This window comes from Glycine soja, unplaced genomic scaffold (genome assembly GCF_004193775.1).
Source record: "Glycine soja cultivar W05 unplaced genomic scaffold, ASM419377v2 tig00104511_1_pilon_84547_1256723, whole genome shotgun sequence".
Lineage (NCBI taxonomy): Eukaryota > Viridiplantae > Streptophyta > Magnoliopsida > Fabales > Fabaceae > Glycine > Glycine soja.
This window is the reverse complement of record NW_021144441.1, coordinates 805,903-821,172: the sequence shown is the minus strand read 5'-3', so window position 1 is coordinate 821,172 and position 15,270 is coordinate 805,903. Positions and strand designations below refer to the sequence as shown.

Here is a 15,270-nt window from a genome sequence, read left to right as displayed (position 1 = left end):
GTATTTACGAAAGCAGTACACATGATCTTTATACCTGACTAATATTTACTAGAACCTATGATATTTTGCTTCACATTAAAATGATACTCCCTCCACTCCTCCCTCTCAAAACTCTGTCTCCTATTAGCATTTCTTAAAAAATAATTTTGAATGTACACGATCATAATGTTTCACTTATAGTTTGAAAAGGAGTTCCTTTCAAAATATATATACATGAATTTTGAATGCCTTTTGAATTTTTGACCATTTACTGGTATAATTTTATTAAAATTATTACATTAGTGGTAAATGAAAATGATATGTATTGATGTACAATAACTAAATGCAGAGTTGCAGGCGCTTGCAAGTAAGACAGAGCAAACGGGGAATTTTAAATGGAATGATAAATACAGGCACAATATTGATGTTGGAAATGGAAAATTATGTCTTTTTTGCTTTAGCCCCTTGCTTCGAGATAAGTTGTCATCATCATTATTTTTATAGCAGGATTATCTAGACATGATTCCCTCAAGAATGTAGTAATTAAATCCAAACATGTTCATTATCTTTTTAGATCTTCCATTGAAGGCAATGGAATATAGAATCCTAGGATAATAAAAATGTGAAATTACGATATTGTGCTGATAGGTTTTAGAGGCATCTCTAACAGATTGTTAGTGAGTTTGGATAAGACAGAAGAATCATTCAAACATAAAAGGGGAATATGCTATGCTAGGCTCATGTCAAGTCCCTTCCCTACAGGAAGAAACGCCTAACGAACAACACGCCGCGAAGAACCTTTCGCCACGAGGTTCCGCCATATGAAACCCTTGGAGTTTGAATTCGCATTCCCCCACCATGATATCTACTGTCACGCCTGCCTCGCCCATCCTCTCTGCGTACTGCAACCTTGTCTACTCATCGGAAACTACGCACATGTGTCTTCCACACGTGTGAGACCTCGCCACCGCTAACCCCACGTTGGTGGCAATAAGTCCTCCCTGCGACCACGTCTCCACTATGAGTTGCGAGTTCCACCCTACCGCCATGGCCAAAAATAAACTCCGCCAATCTTAATTTGTAAAAAACCTGACACTGCACAACACGAAAAACAATTAAGAGTTAGAACTGGAACACAACATTAGTAGGTAACAAAACTAAAATAAAATGGTTGCTTGGAATCAGCGGCCCAGGCTCCAATGTTGCTCTAGGGTTTTGACATTTTGAGATCTTGAAAGGGAAGAGAAAATGAAGTTAGGTTTTTTGTTTGTCGACGGGAGAAGAAGCGGACAGAGGTGGTGGCGAGGCATATGGGGCGGGCGTGGGTGTGGATACGTTCAAAGTTAGGAGTGGGCATGGGTGTGGGAAGGGCGAGAGACTCAGAGAGTTGTGCCCCAAGAGACTGAGAGAGCACGTGAAAATTAAGGGAAATGAAAGCGTAAATTAAATGGGAAGGATTTTCAAGGACATTTTTTCGAAAATTGTCCTTGAACACTTGTTTTCAAAGACAGTTTTTGGAAAACCGTCTTTGAACACTTGCTTTCAAAGACAGTTTTACAAAAACCATTTTTAAAAATTTGAACTTAATTTAAAAAATGACACTGTTTATTTTTCTACATCTATTTTTCGAAAACCGACTTAGATTCAACGACACTAAAACATGCTTTTTAGTAGTGATACAAAGTGTTCCTAATACAACATTAGCCTCTTTGGATAGAGGAAGTTCCCTATGAAATCAAACTATTGTAAACCATGAGATGAAGGACTAATATTGCATGTGTTTTTCTTATAATACAACATGGTTTTCCTTAAAAGAACAAGCAATAAAAGAGTACGAATGACAAAGTGCAATGAACTCAATATATATCAGTGGAAGTTACTCATAATAAATTGGATAATATAATTATCTATTTAATGAATGAGTAGATATATCACCCATAAATTTTAATGGAAATAGATATAAATACATGATATCCCTACCATTAATTAATAAATTAAAAAAATAATGTTTATATTGTAATATTTTACAATTATTAGTTGAATTTTAAATTAATATTTTTGTATTTGTTATTTTTTCACAATTAATTTAAGTGTAGATAGGAACATTGTGTACAAATACAAATACTATAGGCAAGGATAGAAGTATTTAATTTACTATGTATGTAGGTATGAGTTTGGGTATTCTTAAAAAAATGAAACTATAAAGATTAGTATTATTATAATACCTATTCAGATTATACCCATAATCATCTCTCACAATAAGGCTTGAAAACATAATTTTTTTTCCTTCTTTTTTTTTTCAAATTTTAACTTTATATTTAACACCTATTTGTTTGAAATATAGAAATTGAACTTTGGTTATAGAAAGACTTAAATGACTTTATTTTAAGTTATCTTAATCTCAATTTAGAGCATGTCTAGTTTATCATTCAATTCATTGTGCATGAATTTCAAGACAAAACCCAATGACCCAACAAAAACTAAACGTAAAAGAAAGGGTGCATATGCTTTTGCAAAAGTCCTTTTGCTACCAACTTTCGTTTCCAACAGTATACCAAACATGCACTTAGTTGTTTGATCTTACATATTGAGTATTTTTAAATTTTTTCCGATATGATTTTTTTTTAAAGTATAACCTTTCTTTTAAGTATTTTCAAGTTTAACATTTCACCTTTATTTGGTATCAACGAATTGAAAGGAAGAAAGAAGTACAAATTGAAGAAATCTTGGTAATTGTGTGTTGTTTGTAGCCAAAGAAGTGTGGGGAAAGGACACAATTTTTACTTTCATTAGCCTCCTTTCCCACCCACTAAATTGATTATGCACCAACCCATTCACCCACTAAATTGGTTACCCCCCCCCCCCCTCTCCTCCTCCTCACCAAAATCAATTTTGTAATTAAACACTACTATAAAAAAGATTTTTTACATCAGTTAAAAGGACCTTTTACATCAGTTGTATGACCGATGTCTATGTACGCGGCATAGAAAGTCAAACTTTTTAAATCGATTGTTAATTGATCTTAAAAGTTAACTTTTTATATCATTTCTTTAAGTGAACAATCTAAAAAGTAACTTTTTTAAATCATTAAGAAAAAGACCATCTACAAAAATTAATTTTTGTCGTCATGTAAAAATTCAAAGTTAACCGCAATATGTTTTGGCCAGCCTTGCTTCAATGTGATCCCAAATAAAGATCAAACGATTTATGCCAAGAAGTGGAATCTGCTCCCTAGCTATGAGTTCCCAAGCTACTCCACAAAGCGCTTGGTGTAGGTGAATAGAAAAGAAGGGAAGAAGATAGGATTTTGCGTGAAAGGTAATGGTTGAAAGGCTATAAAGTAAAGTGGTAAAGGAAAGTAGTAAAGTAAAGGTTGTAAAGGAAAGGTTTAAATGAAAACAATAAATGACATAAATTGTAAAGAAAAGTGATAAAGTTAGTGCAGGATAAAATAAGCTTGGGTTTGATTGATTGTGTATGTAAAATTTGAAGTACAAGGTCTATTTATTGGCTACAAACTCAAATCCCTTAATGGACCACATTTTTCTACTTGATAACTTCCTAGAATGTGGTTTGAGTTATACAGGATCATTCGGCTAGTTTTACATTGATTCGACTAATTCTAGCAGTTAAATTTGGCAAGCAATAGTCTATTTCAGCTAATGTTTCAGCTAACTAATTCCGAGGCAGATTTATCTTCTGGCAACTGCAACTAACATCTAGGCATGTTCTTCTCTTTCCACAAGTCAATTGATAAGTTATTTCAAATGTTGGAGAAGATCCTATTTTTTAGGGAGCACTATCATTGATTAGTTTTAATTGTTACAAGTCATTTGAATATAAAAAAAACATGGAAAATATCATTTTATCTTTATTAAATTAAATCTTAATTAAACTGATTTTTTATGCTTAAAGTTAGCCAAAATCTATCATTCAACTAACATTATAATTACCTGAAATAACCTTATCCATGTTCAACTAATACTAAAGTTAGCTAAATCTCTCACTCAACTAATATTGAACGTAACCAAATTGATTTTCTACTCATTCAACTAACCTCAAACTTACCCGAATTCTACCATTGTGTAGGTAATTGTATAGACCTTATCCATGTTTAGCTAACCTTAATGTCCAACAAACATTGAAGATTAGTCAGTTGCATATTCAACTGAATTGGCCTCCTTCTCATTCAGCTAACATTAATATTAGCTGAATTCTGCCATTCGACTAATATTGTAGATAACCGTATTGACTTTGTTCATGTTCGACTAATATTCTTGTTTGACTAATATTAATAAGTCGTCAATTCCATATTCAACTAGACTAGCCTTCACCTCATTTAGCTAACATGAAAGTTAGCCGAATTTCACCTTAGGCGATAGCCATTCTATTGAATCCCTAATAGCTGAATTTTGCAGCAAAATTTGGGTGTTAACTTTAACTTTTTTTTATTGGTGCTTTTTAAGAATCAATCTAAAAAGTTTATCTTTTAGATTTGTTATGATATGTATTTTTTTTTCTCCATGTTATTTGTAAAATATAATAATATATGTGATTAGAATCTTAATCCTTAATTTTTTAACTAATTGTTATATTTTACAAATTATAGGGAGAAAAATCAACAAAACAAATAATTATAGAAATTAAGAAGATATATGTCATATTCTTATTCTCAATTGGAGCAAAGAGAAAGATAACATAAACTCATAGGATCACAATCATTCTTGATACTACAATTGAAAATTCCAACTTCTAATAATGCACTAGCAATAAGATAAATGTCTTTTGGAAACATGAGAGTATGACACCAATTATAAACCCTCACACATTAATATTTGGAAACATGAAACGAAGTGCAATAAGATAATATCATTGTAATTATCAAGAAAATTAAAAAAATAAAAACATTTCCATAGAACATATAAGAATAAGAAGGAAACAATATCCACGCACAGTAACTTAAAGTGCATGCACAAAGCCAAAAGAATGTGCCTTTACAACATGCTAGAAAAAGTATAGAACATTATTGGTTATAACTTGCTGATCAAAATTGAGTGAGCAAAATATTTCTCAAAGTCTGTTGTGTGTTGGGCCACTCTTGATTCCTTGGCCAAGAGTGCAAAATTGAGTGAGCAAAATATTTCTCAAAGTCTATTGTGCTTGGACTTACCTGCATAAACTTCACATTTTGCAGTCTCCTCCTACTTTTTAATCCCATATGAAAAATTAGTAGTTATAAAATTCTAGGCATATGAGTGAAATCAAATCATAGAGGAGTTATTTTCAAAGGATTATAACCTCATAATGCTATAATGGAATCTCACCTGAAGAGCTTTGCAGTACATGTCTACAATTTTTCCATGTGCTCACTGCTAGCTATGTCTACAAGCCAAGGTAACTCTTTATTCTCTGGCCGTTAATTAAATTTCCTTCATTACAGTTACTCATAACAAGTTGCATGTAAAACCACCTCCCAACCATAACAACTTCTACCAAGACTAATAGTTTCATAAAGATGCTTCTATTTCCTTTTGTACTTACCAAAATACAGAGTTGGCACACATCAGGGTGGACGTGACTAAGCTGGGCTCCTAGACTTTGCACGTTGGCTGAGAGTGACCTTTGTTAGGAGGACAAGAGGAGGGACCTACAAAACAAAGGACTCCAACGCTCAAGTAAGTATATGAGTTGTAAGGACCCGCCTCGTCGCTACGATATCACCATTCTAAATAGCGATTATTTCAAATTTTAAATGAAAACTCTGTTAATTTGCTTATGAAAAAAAATGAAAGTAATTTTTGTCTCGACATACATTCATCAAACAACAAACATTACTTAAGTGAATACATATACATATAGGAATAGTAACTCAATACACATCATTCATATAATGGAAATTAAACTTGTTCATACATATAATTCAAATCTGTGATTTACATCTTTAATTCAACAAAAGAATCATGGAACCAACTATGGAGGAGTTGATTAACAAAACACAACTCTTTCCCAAAATAATCCCAACGTCATCACGTCGGATCAGTGGCTCCTCAACATAATCTCAGTTCCTGCACCCTACTGTTGTCATTATGCTCCCACGAACAAGTTTGCGATCATCACAGGTATCAACCACACGATACAAAATTGAAAGGGTGAGTTCATTATAAAAAGAACCAATGCTAAATCCAAATAATCACAATTAGCAAGAAAACATAGTCAAACATCATGAGCTTACACAACATTCATTATTCAACACCCACATTCAACAATTATTCATCATCCATCCATGGATCCAATCAATACTGCTCAGAATGATGCATGCACCTGACCTCAACTCTTAGATGCAATGTGGTACGTACCATCAACCAAGGAAATAGCCTAAGCGTGTCCACACGACACCTCACTTAGGGAAACTATGCAGTATTTGTCGAGGCCACCCAGTCATGCACCGTAACTCCCCCTCCCCCTCGGTGATCAGCTTGGGCCACAAGGGAGTTCCCTACCAGGTGATGCACCCCCTAGTACAAAGTACATACTGCCATAGTTTATACTATTTCCCGTGGCATATGAGGCATGAAACGTGGGCACAATCAAGTGTAAAGACCATGGATGAATTAAAGATCCTAAGCATCCCCTTAGAGATGTTTAAACTCTTTAACCACTCTATTTTTCCCCCACCAGAGACATCCGACAAGGTCAATACACCCCCCCATGGACATACACAACATACGACATATGAACGTGAGCACCATCAAGTACAAAGACCATGGATGAATTAAAGATCCTAAACATCCCCTTAGAGATGTTTAAACTCTTTAACCACTCTACTTTCCCCCACCAGGGACATCTGACAAGGTCAATACACCCCCCATGAACATACACAACATCCAATGTATCAAACATGGGCACCATCAAGTACAATGACCATGGATGAATTAAAGCTCCTAAGCATTCCCCTCAGAGATGCTTAAATTCTTTAACCACTCTAGTCTCCCACACAAGGGACATCCGACAAGGTCACTGCACCCCCTCATGAACATACACAACATGCACATCTCAATGTATTTACAACATCATCAACATTCCATTTCAATATCATTCTCAACATAAATATCATCTCATCTCAATGACGTTATCAACAACTACAACAACAACCTCATTTCATATTCACATAATCATCAATAATAACATCAATTCATGTTGACATGATCTTCATTAGCAACGTCATCTCAAATCAATATCATCATAAATATCAACATCACCACATATCAATTAATGTCATCAATAGCAACATCAACAGTAAGTCGCATTCCGCATATACATATATTTTTTTCATGCCTGAGATTCACACTTCCCAAGTCTTCAAACAACACAAGTCAAATAAGGATAATTATTTTATTCATCAACAATAGATTTATCGCATCCCATTTGTCAAAAGCATTGTTTTCTAAAGAAAAACTTAGCATGCAACAGGGACAGGCATGTATTCCCTTAGTTAGGTTCCCTAACCCTAACTATGGTATCAAAAATGGTAAATTTTATAATAAACTCCCCTCACCTATCATGAGCTCTCCGTCAGTTCCTCTTTGCGTTACTCAGAGGTCTCTCTCTCGTTCACGCTCGTCAGTCCAAATGCAAGTCTCTATGTGTCAAATTGAAGGAAAATCAATATAGATTTCAAAAGCAAGGTCAATGACAACATTCAGGGTCAAATACCCCTGTCAAAACATAAAGGGTTGAGGGGTATTTCGGATTCTACAAAAAGGAAACATCATTTTGAAATTCCGATCACGCCAATGTGACCAGGGTTCAGTGATTGCCACAAAAATAACCTCAATGTTATAAAAAGATAACTTTTTCAATGTCTCATTCTCTAGGGTTTTTCAAAGGAAGTGTAAAAACACCCTAATACAGTACCCCACACACAAGAGACACTAAGAGGAACTCAAACTAATTAGGAGAAGGGTTTAGGAATGAAGATTACCTCAGAGAAGCTTTGAAACGGAGGATTGGGGAATTTTCTCCACCGAATCCTTGAGGAGGATTCTGAGGATTCCTCTCCGATTAAAGTGTTCCTCTTGGTGTGGGGGTTCAAGGGCAAGCAATGGCGGCTCACGGCGGTCATCGCTGGTCTTGGGTGGTGAAAAATGAGGTTTTAGGGTTTGGGTGACGTTTTTGGAGAAGAGGAGAGTGAAAAATCATGTTTTTCACGCTGAGGACGTATTTATAACCTGTAAATTTTGCTTAGCGAGACTGTCGCACTAAGCCGAAGTCCACTTCTTGCACTTAGTGCAAGAATTTAGGCTTAGCACAACCCCCTTTGCACTAGGCCGGGCTTAGCGCACCCTTGGGCGCTCGGCGCAACTTCCTCTCTGGTTGGAATTGGGCTTAGCGCACCTCTGGGCGCTCAGCGTAACTTCTTCTCTGTTGGAATTGGGTTTAGCGCACCTTTGGGTGCTCAGCGCAACTTCCTCTCTGTTGGAATTAGGCTTAGTGCACCTCTAGGCACCCAGCGCAACTTCCTCTCTATTAGAATTGGGCTTAGCGCACCTTTGGGCGCTCAATGTCATTCCCTCTCTGTTGGAATTGCGCTTAGCGTGCCATTCATGCTTAGCAAGAGATCAAAAGTTTTTATTTTCAAAATCGCAATGGTCAGAATATGGAAACATGTCTTAGAAAGCTTTAGACAAAAGTTTAAGACGATCCAACAGTTAGCGAATCTGGGATCATGATTTTACTAAACTAGGTTTAGGTAAAAATCTAAAATCTCATAATTTCAACTTTGCTCAACAAAACTCTACATAACTCAACATCCACATCAAGAAATTCACACATGATTAATTCAAGTCATATTTAAAATCATTCAAGTCAAACATATATTCAAACAACAAGCTAAACACAATCAAACATCGATTTATAATCAATAACATTTCAGGGTTTTACATTACTTAGGAGAATAAAAGAGAGAGTATGAATACACGGGTATGCAAGCGAGTGTGCACGTGTGTTTGAGATGTGTTGAGGGTTTGAAGGAACCTGGTACTTATAGGAGTAGGATGGTGTTGCGGGTCCTTGTTTGTAGGGGATGTTATAGCCCTTGTAGACAATTATCAACTTGTAGATAATAGCCGATAACTAATAGATAAAGTTAGAGATAATATACAACTTAATGATAAAAGCTAGTATTATAGCCCTTGTAGACAATTATCAACTTGTGGATAATAGCTGGTAGGAAATAGATAAAGTTAGAGATAATATACAACTCAGAGATAAAAGCTAGTAGATAATTTGTACCTTATAGATAATGTGTGGCTTTGTAGATAATTAAGTACCTGCCAAGAGATAAAAGATGACAATATATTCAAATAATAGAAGGTTAGAGATAACCTATTGGTTAGGGAGACTAGCTGCTAAGGGTTGGGCATTCGTGCACCTGTGCTAGGGTTGACATGGAGAGTTGACATGTGTCTTGAAGTGTCACATAAGATGCCACATGTATTTTGTGGACCTTGGACAACACATAAGCCCTCCGAGCTTTGAGTCGGCTTGTGGGCAAAAGAGGTTGTCCAGGGTTGAAGGAGGTTATCCCACATCGAGGGAGTTTGTCTAATGTCCTGGGTAATAGCCTTGATAAGTAGAAGGGTGACAATTTTGTGAAGCCCCCAAGTATGGACAAATGTTGTGTGATGTTGAGAGCGGTAACCTCGACAAGTGTAAGAGTTACAGGTCTATGAAGCTTGTAAAGTCCCCAAGTGTGGACAAAGTGTTGTCCAGGCTGCTTCTATCAAGTTGTCTAGGGTGGAAATGCTTTTAGTTTTGCAGGTGAGGTCTAGCGTGTTAGGTGAGGGAAGCCTATGAATTTGACAACATTTCCTTTTTCTGACCGTTGGAGGGTACATTGAAGATAAACGTCATGTTTTGTCTGCTTCTGCAGGCGTGTGTGGCACAGGCATAGTACTCTTGTGTACGTGTCACTCATGGAGTGGGCACGCACTAGATTCGTGGTGCGTGGGTTAGAAGGGCTGCATTGTGGTGTGAAATTTTAGGGCACCACTTCAACTCCCATCAATTACCGAAGAGTCTGTCTTCTCTTTAAATAAAGAGGACATTTGATTTCGAGTCATTGTCACTTTGATATCCTTCCTCCTGAATTTTCTTTGCTTTCATGCTTATGATTCCTTTTCTTCTTCATTCACCTTCTTTGATCCTTCGAGGTATTCTCTTTTTGATCATGTCTTCATTTCTGTCTAACCCCTGATGGACCGGGAGGTTATTTCCATTGGTGGTTCCTCCTCGGAGGATACTCATCATGGTGCCTCTGACAATGAATCCTCTATCTTGGAGAGGTTGAGGGCTTCACGTTGTACTGGTGGAGGCACCACTTGCCTCCGTGAAAGGGCGCGACCTTCTGCTACTTCCCCGGCCAGGGAACCTATCCCAACCATGGTGGTTCTTCCCCCTTCTTCTTCTAGGGAGCAAGGAGAATCGGTAGGGACGTTTGGGTGTCTCCTCGCATACGATGTAGGCATACTGCTGGGTTTCCATCATCCCCACCTATCATTGTTGGCTTTGAGTGGGTGAGGGATGATGTTTTGAAGTATAAGTCCTCCTTCACCTGTACGGCATATGTTGTTGCTCTACAATGCTAGGTGAAATTGGCGAACCCTGAGGACTCCTGCAAGATGGTCGTCCAGGCTTGTGAGAGTGATGAATTCCCTTTCATGAGGGGGTGTCGAGCAGTCCGCCCTTGTTCTTCATGTACAAATGTCTATTTGAAGTTGGGTCTCATTCTTCCCTTGACCATTTTTCAGTGTGCTCTTCTTGAGCAGTTGAATGTGTCCCATTGCCTACTCTACTTGAATAGTTGGGTCATGGTGAAAGCCTTTGAAATTTTGTGCTCCTTCTTCAACATCCGGCCTAATGTGTCGATCTTTGTGTTTTTCTTACAAATGAAGCTAACTAGAAAGATTGGTTCTTGAACAGCGTGTCCAAGAAGTTGTTTGAGTTTGACTTAAACGTTTTTCTCCGCTTCAAGGTCCTAGCTACTTATGTTGTGGCTAATGGTTTTCCACTTATGTTCAACAAGGACGGGGAGCCCTGCTTCCCGTTCTACTGGCAGTCTAACCCCACCAGGTTCAAATCATTTGACGAGGATTTGTTGACCCTCTTAGAGAATGTCAATAAAGTTATTTTGGAATAGCTATTGGCCTTGTTAGACGCGCAGGCCATTCTGTCTCTTTCCTCGGCGAGTGATGCTCATGCTGCCTTGGACAGTAAACACTTTATCTTTTCTTGTCTTCCTTCTTTGTGTTTGAACTACATTGTGACTTGAATTGACATCTATTGCACTATTGTTGCTTGTTTTGCAAGAATTATGGGTAACTTCCCTTGGAGGCCACTGGTGAAGTAGGTTAGTCTTACTGGTGGGACCGTGCCACTGTCTGTTGTCCCCTACTTCCGGAGAAAGGGATCAACCTGCTAGTGAGGTTGACCTTGTTTTTGTTGTTGCTAAGGTCGCCCCTAGTGCCCCATCCTCTGTTTTTTGTAGGAGGAAGCAAGATGACAACATTGGGGTGTCAGGCCATAAGAAGTTGAGGGCCCCTATAAGTCTTCGTGCACTTAGGCTAGTTGTAGGGTTGACGCCTAGTCGGGTTACCCTTCGAGTTTACAAGATCTGCCTCCAACTTCGTCGGTCGTCGAGGCTCCTGCTCCTGTTACTGTTGTTGCTGCTATTCTTGCCCCTCCACCTCCTCTTGTTGTACCTGCTTAGGAGATTACTCCTGTTGCTGGAGTTGATGTGTCGACTACTTCATCTAGTTTTGTTGTGGTGTCTTCGTCCACCGTTGCCACACCCTTGCTGAGTGCCGGTGTGGTGACCACTAGTGCTCCTATGATGTTGTCGCCCCCTTCTTTGGCTCCATCGGTTCCTCCCTTTGCTGTGTTGGCAACGGCGGTGCCTTCCTCATCTTCTCGTTCCCATTTTTCTTTGGATCAACTGTACACTTCCAGCGATGCTAATTCACTGTACAGTGCAAATTACAAATTGGAGCAGAAGACCCCAGTTAGCTTTGTGTCAGCCTTTTATAGAAACCTTATTTGGTCAGCTGGGGTGCAGAATGCTATGGACTCCACCAAAGTCTTCCTTCAGAGAAGTTTGGTGATTCAGGAGGAGAATGGACAATGGCACCAAGAGACTCTACGCAAGGTGGCGTCCTTGGAGGCGGAGGTCACCAAGTGGAGGCCTATTGCTCACACGGTTTGGAGACAGGAGCACCCAAAGGTAGCTAATGCCACTATTGCTGATGTGTCATTATTTTCTCATATTTCTTAACCCTTTTTGTCACCATTTTAATTACTGATTAACCTTAATTGTCAAATTAATTATGCAGTTTTATCATTTGGGCCTACAAGATTAATTTTGTGTTTTTAATTTAATTTCAGGAGAATTATAAGCAATTGGGCTTGAACTTGAAGAGAGTAGACTATTTTATTCTACCAAATTTTATCTTATCTAGATTTTATCTTATCTAGATATTATTTAGATTTGATCTCATCTAGATATTATTTCATCTAGATCTCATCTTATCTAGATTTTATTTTATTTATGGGTTTGGATTTAAAACAGATTTGTAAGCTTTGGGGCTGAAAACTATATAACAGCACCAAGGTTCTAGTTTAGGCTCTCTTCTCTCTCTCCTCTCCTCTCTCTCTTTTTCATTTTAGTTTTAGAGTGTTACTCTCAATTCGTTTTAGTTTCTTTTTCGTTTTGGAGAATAATTATAGTTTTCTTCGTTTTTACTACAATTTCGTTTTCTATTGATTAATGGAAAGCTAAGTCTCCAACGTTTTTTTCTCTTGAGGATCAAGCACAACTCTCTTTGAGGTTTTATTATTACTATTAAATTCTGATCAGTTTTTCCTCTTCACCAATTACTCTGTATTTGTTGCTATTAATTCATGCATGCTTAGTGCTTGATTAATTGTCTCTGCGCTTAATTTACGTTCATGCTTAATGATTGTTTATGATTAATTGGTGTATGTGTTGCTTAATCACATTATGAATGCCTTATGTTAAATTTCACTTAGTAATTTAATTTAGGGTTGGATTAAGTGGTTGAACTGATAAAGGATAAACTCTAGTAACCTAGGATAAGAGACTTGCTTGTGAATCAAGGGGAAGCAACGTGTTTTAATTCTAATATTTTCTAATTCACATCTATTCGCTGTTTAATTTACAAAAGCAAACAACCCCTCTCCCCCCAATTCGTTACTATTTTCCTACTATTTGTTATGAACGTTTGGTTGAACATTGCTTGTTGGGAGACGACCTAGGATCACTTCCTAGATACTGCATTTTTAGTGTTTATTTGATTCGGGTATGGCCTCGATCAAATTTGGCGACGTTGTCGGGGAGCAGTGTCCAAAGGTTCATAATAGCTAGTGATTCGTGTTTTATGTTTAGTTGTTTTAAGTTTTCATGTTGTGTTAGTGTGGTGTTTTGCTTTAGTTTTTCTGTTCAGCGCTTCCCCTATTTCAGTTTTTGTGTTTTGCTATAAATAGTGCTTTGCGACGGATTTAGCGACCACTTTTACTGACCTGGGAAACAGAGCAGTAGTGCAAATCCATTAGTGACTGAATTAGTGAATAGTGTTGACAATTTAATTGACGATTTTTGTTTTGATAGTTAGGGTTGTTATTTTTGGCTGAATTTTGGTGTGGTAGGTTCTTTTGACTCATATTTTGTGTGAAAAATATGAGGAACACTTGTTGTGCCCAGATTTGAGATATTCAAAAAAATTTGAGAACTTGTGTTTACCAAAACTTCAAACGGTCATAACTTTTGCTCCGGGTATCATAATGACTATTATTATATATGTATTTGGGGTAGAAAAAAATTTCCCATATTGTGGCAAACCTCCGAAGGCCGACTGAGATCTCTAGCTAGCCAAAATCGCCTGTTTACTAGTTTTTTATTTTTTTTATTTGTCAAGTTTTATTGTTTTATTTTTCTAAACTTTCCTTAGGTAGTTTCCATAGTTAGACTTTGAATTTTTGCCTGAAAACTTTTGTGCCATCTTTTCATGATTTTAGGGTGTTGCTCACAAAATTTCAAGTCATTTGGATATTATTTGAGGGTAGCTGTAGTTCAAACCTACACTGTTACTTGCATAAGAAGGCAACTAGTTGTGCATGCTGAATGTAGTGTATGACTAGAGTCAATCCATCTGACTTTACAACCTTTTGATCCTGAGATAGATAGGACATTTCATAGATTAGTTAGGCATCATTTTGTACCTTTTGAGCATCCCGAGCATTCTGTTATTGGTGAGTCTGAGCATTCTGTGGTTGGTAATTTTGAACATCCTGATTTTGAGCATTATAGTTTTGAACATTCTGATTTTGAACATTCTGAGAACATGGCACAACCTCCACCATATGAGAGGACTCTAAGGGAAATGGCTGCACCTGATTTCACCTACGAAAGCTTGTGCATCCAATACCCTGATGAGGATGTCCCATATGTTCTTAAAACTGGACTAATCCATTTGCTTCCAAAGTTTCATGGCCTTGCAGGTGAAGATCCGCACAAACATCTGAAAGAATTCCATATTGTCTGCTCCACCATGAAACCCCCAGATGTCCAGGAGGATCACATATTTCTGAAGGATTTTCCTCATTCTTTAGAGGGAGTGGCAAAGGACTGGCTATATTACCTTGCTCCAAGGTCCATCATTAGCTGGGATGACCTCAAGAGAGTATTCTTAGAAAAAAATTTCCCTGCTTCCAGGACCACGACCATCAGAAAGGATATTTCAGGCATTATGCAACTCAGTGGAGAGAGCCTATATGAATAATGGGAGAGATTTAAAAAACTATGTGCCAGTTGCCCTCACCACCAGATTTCTGAGCAGCTTCTTCTCCAATATTTTTATGAAGGACTCAGTAACATGGAGAGAAGTATGATAGATGCTGCCAGTGGTGGAGCCCTTGGAGACATGACCCCTGCTGAAGCCAGAAATTTAATTGAGAAGATGGCTTCCAACTCCCAACAGTTTAGTGCCATAAATGATGCTATAGTCATTAGAGGAGTGCATGAAGTAGCCACGAATTCATCTTCATCAGCTGAAACTAAGAAGCTTGAAGGTAAACTAGATGCCTTGGTTAACTTGGTAACCCCGCTGACCTTGAATCAGAAATTTGTACTTGTCACAAGAGTTTGTGGTTTATGCTCCTCTGCCGACCACCACACAAACCTTTTCCCTTTTGTGCAGCAATCTGAAGCAATTGAACAAC

At 37.6% G+C, this 15,270-nt stretch overlaps 1 non-coding gene across 1 annotated transcript; it reads right to left on the bottom strand.

Annotated features, from left to right (window-relative positions):
• Positions 1 to 14,771: 14,771 nt before the first annotated feature.
• On the bottom strand, positions 14,772 to 14,878 carry LOC114404583. Its single transcript, XR_003665040.1, has one exon. It is a non-coding gene; the product is annotated as a small nucleolar RNA R71 (small nucleolar RNA).
• Between the last annotated feature and the right edge of the window lie 392 nt (positions 14,879 to 15,270).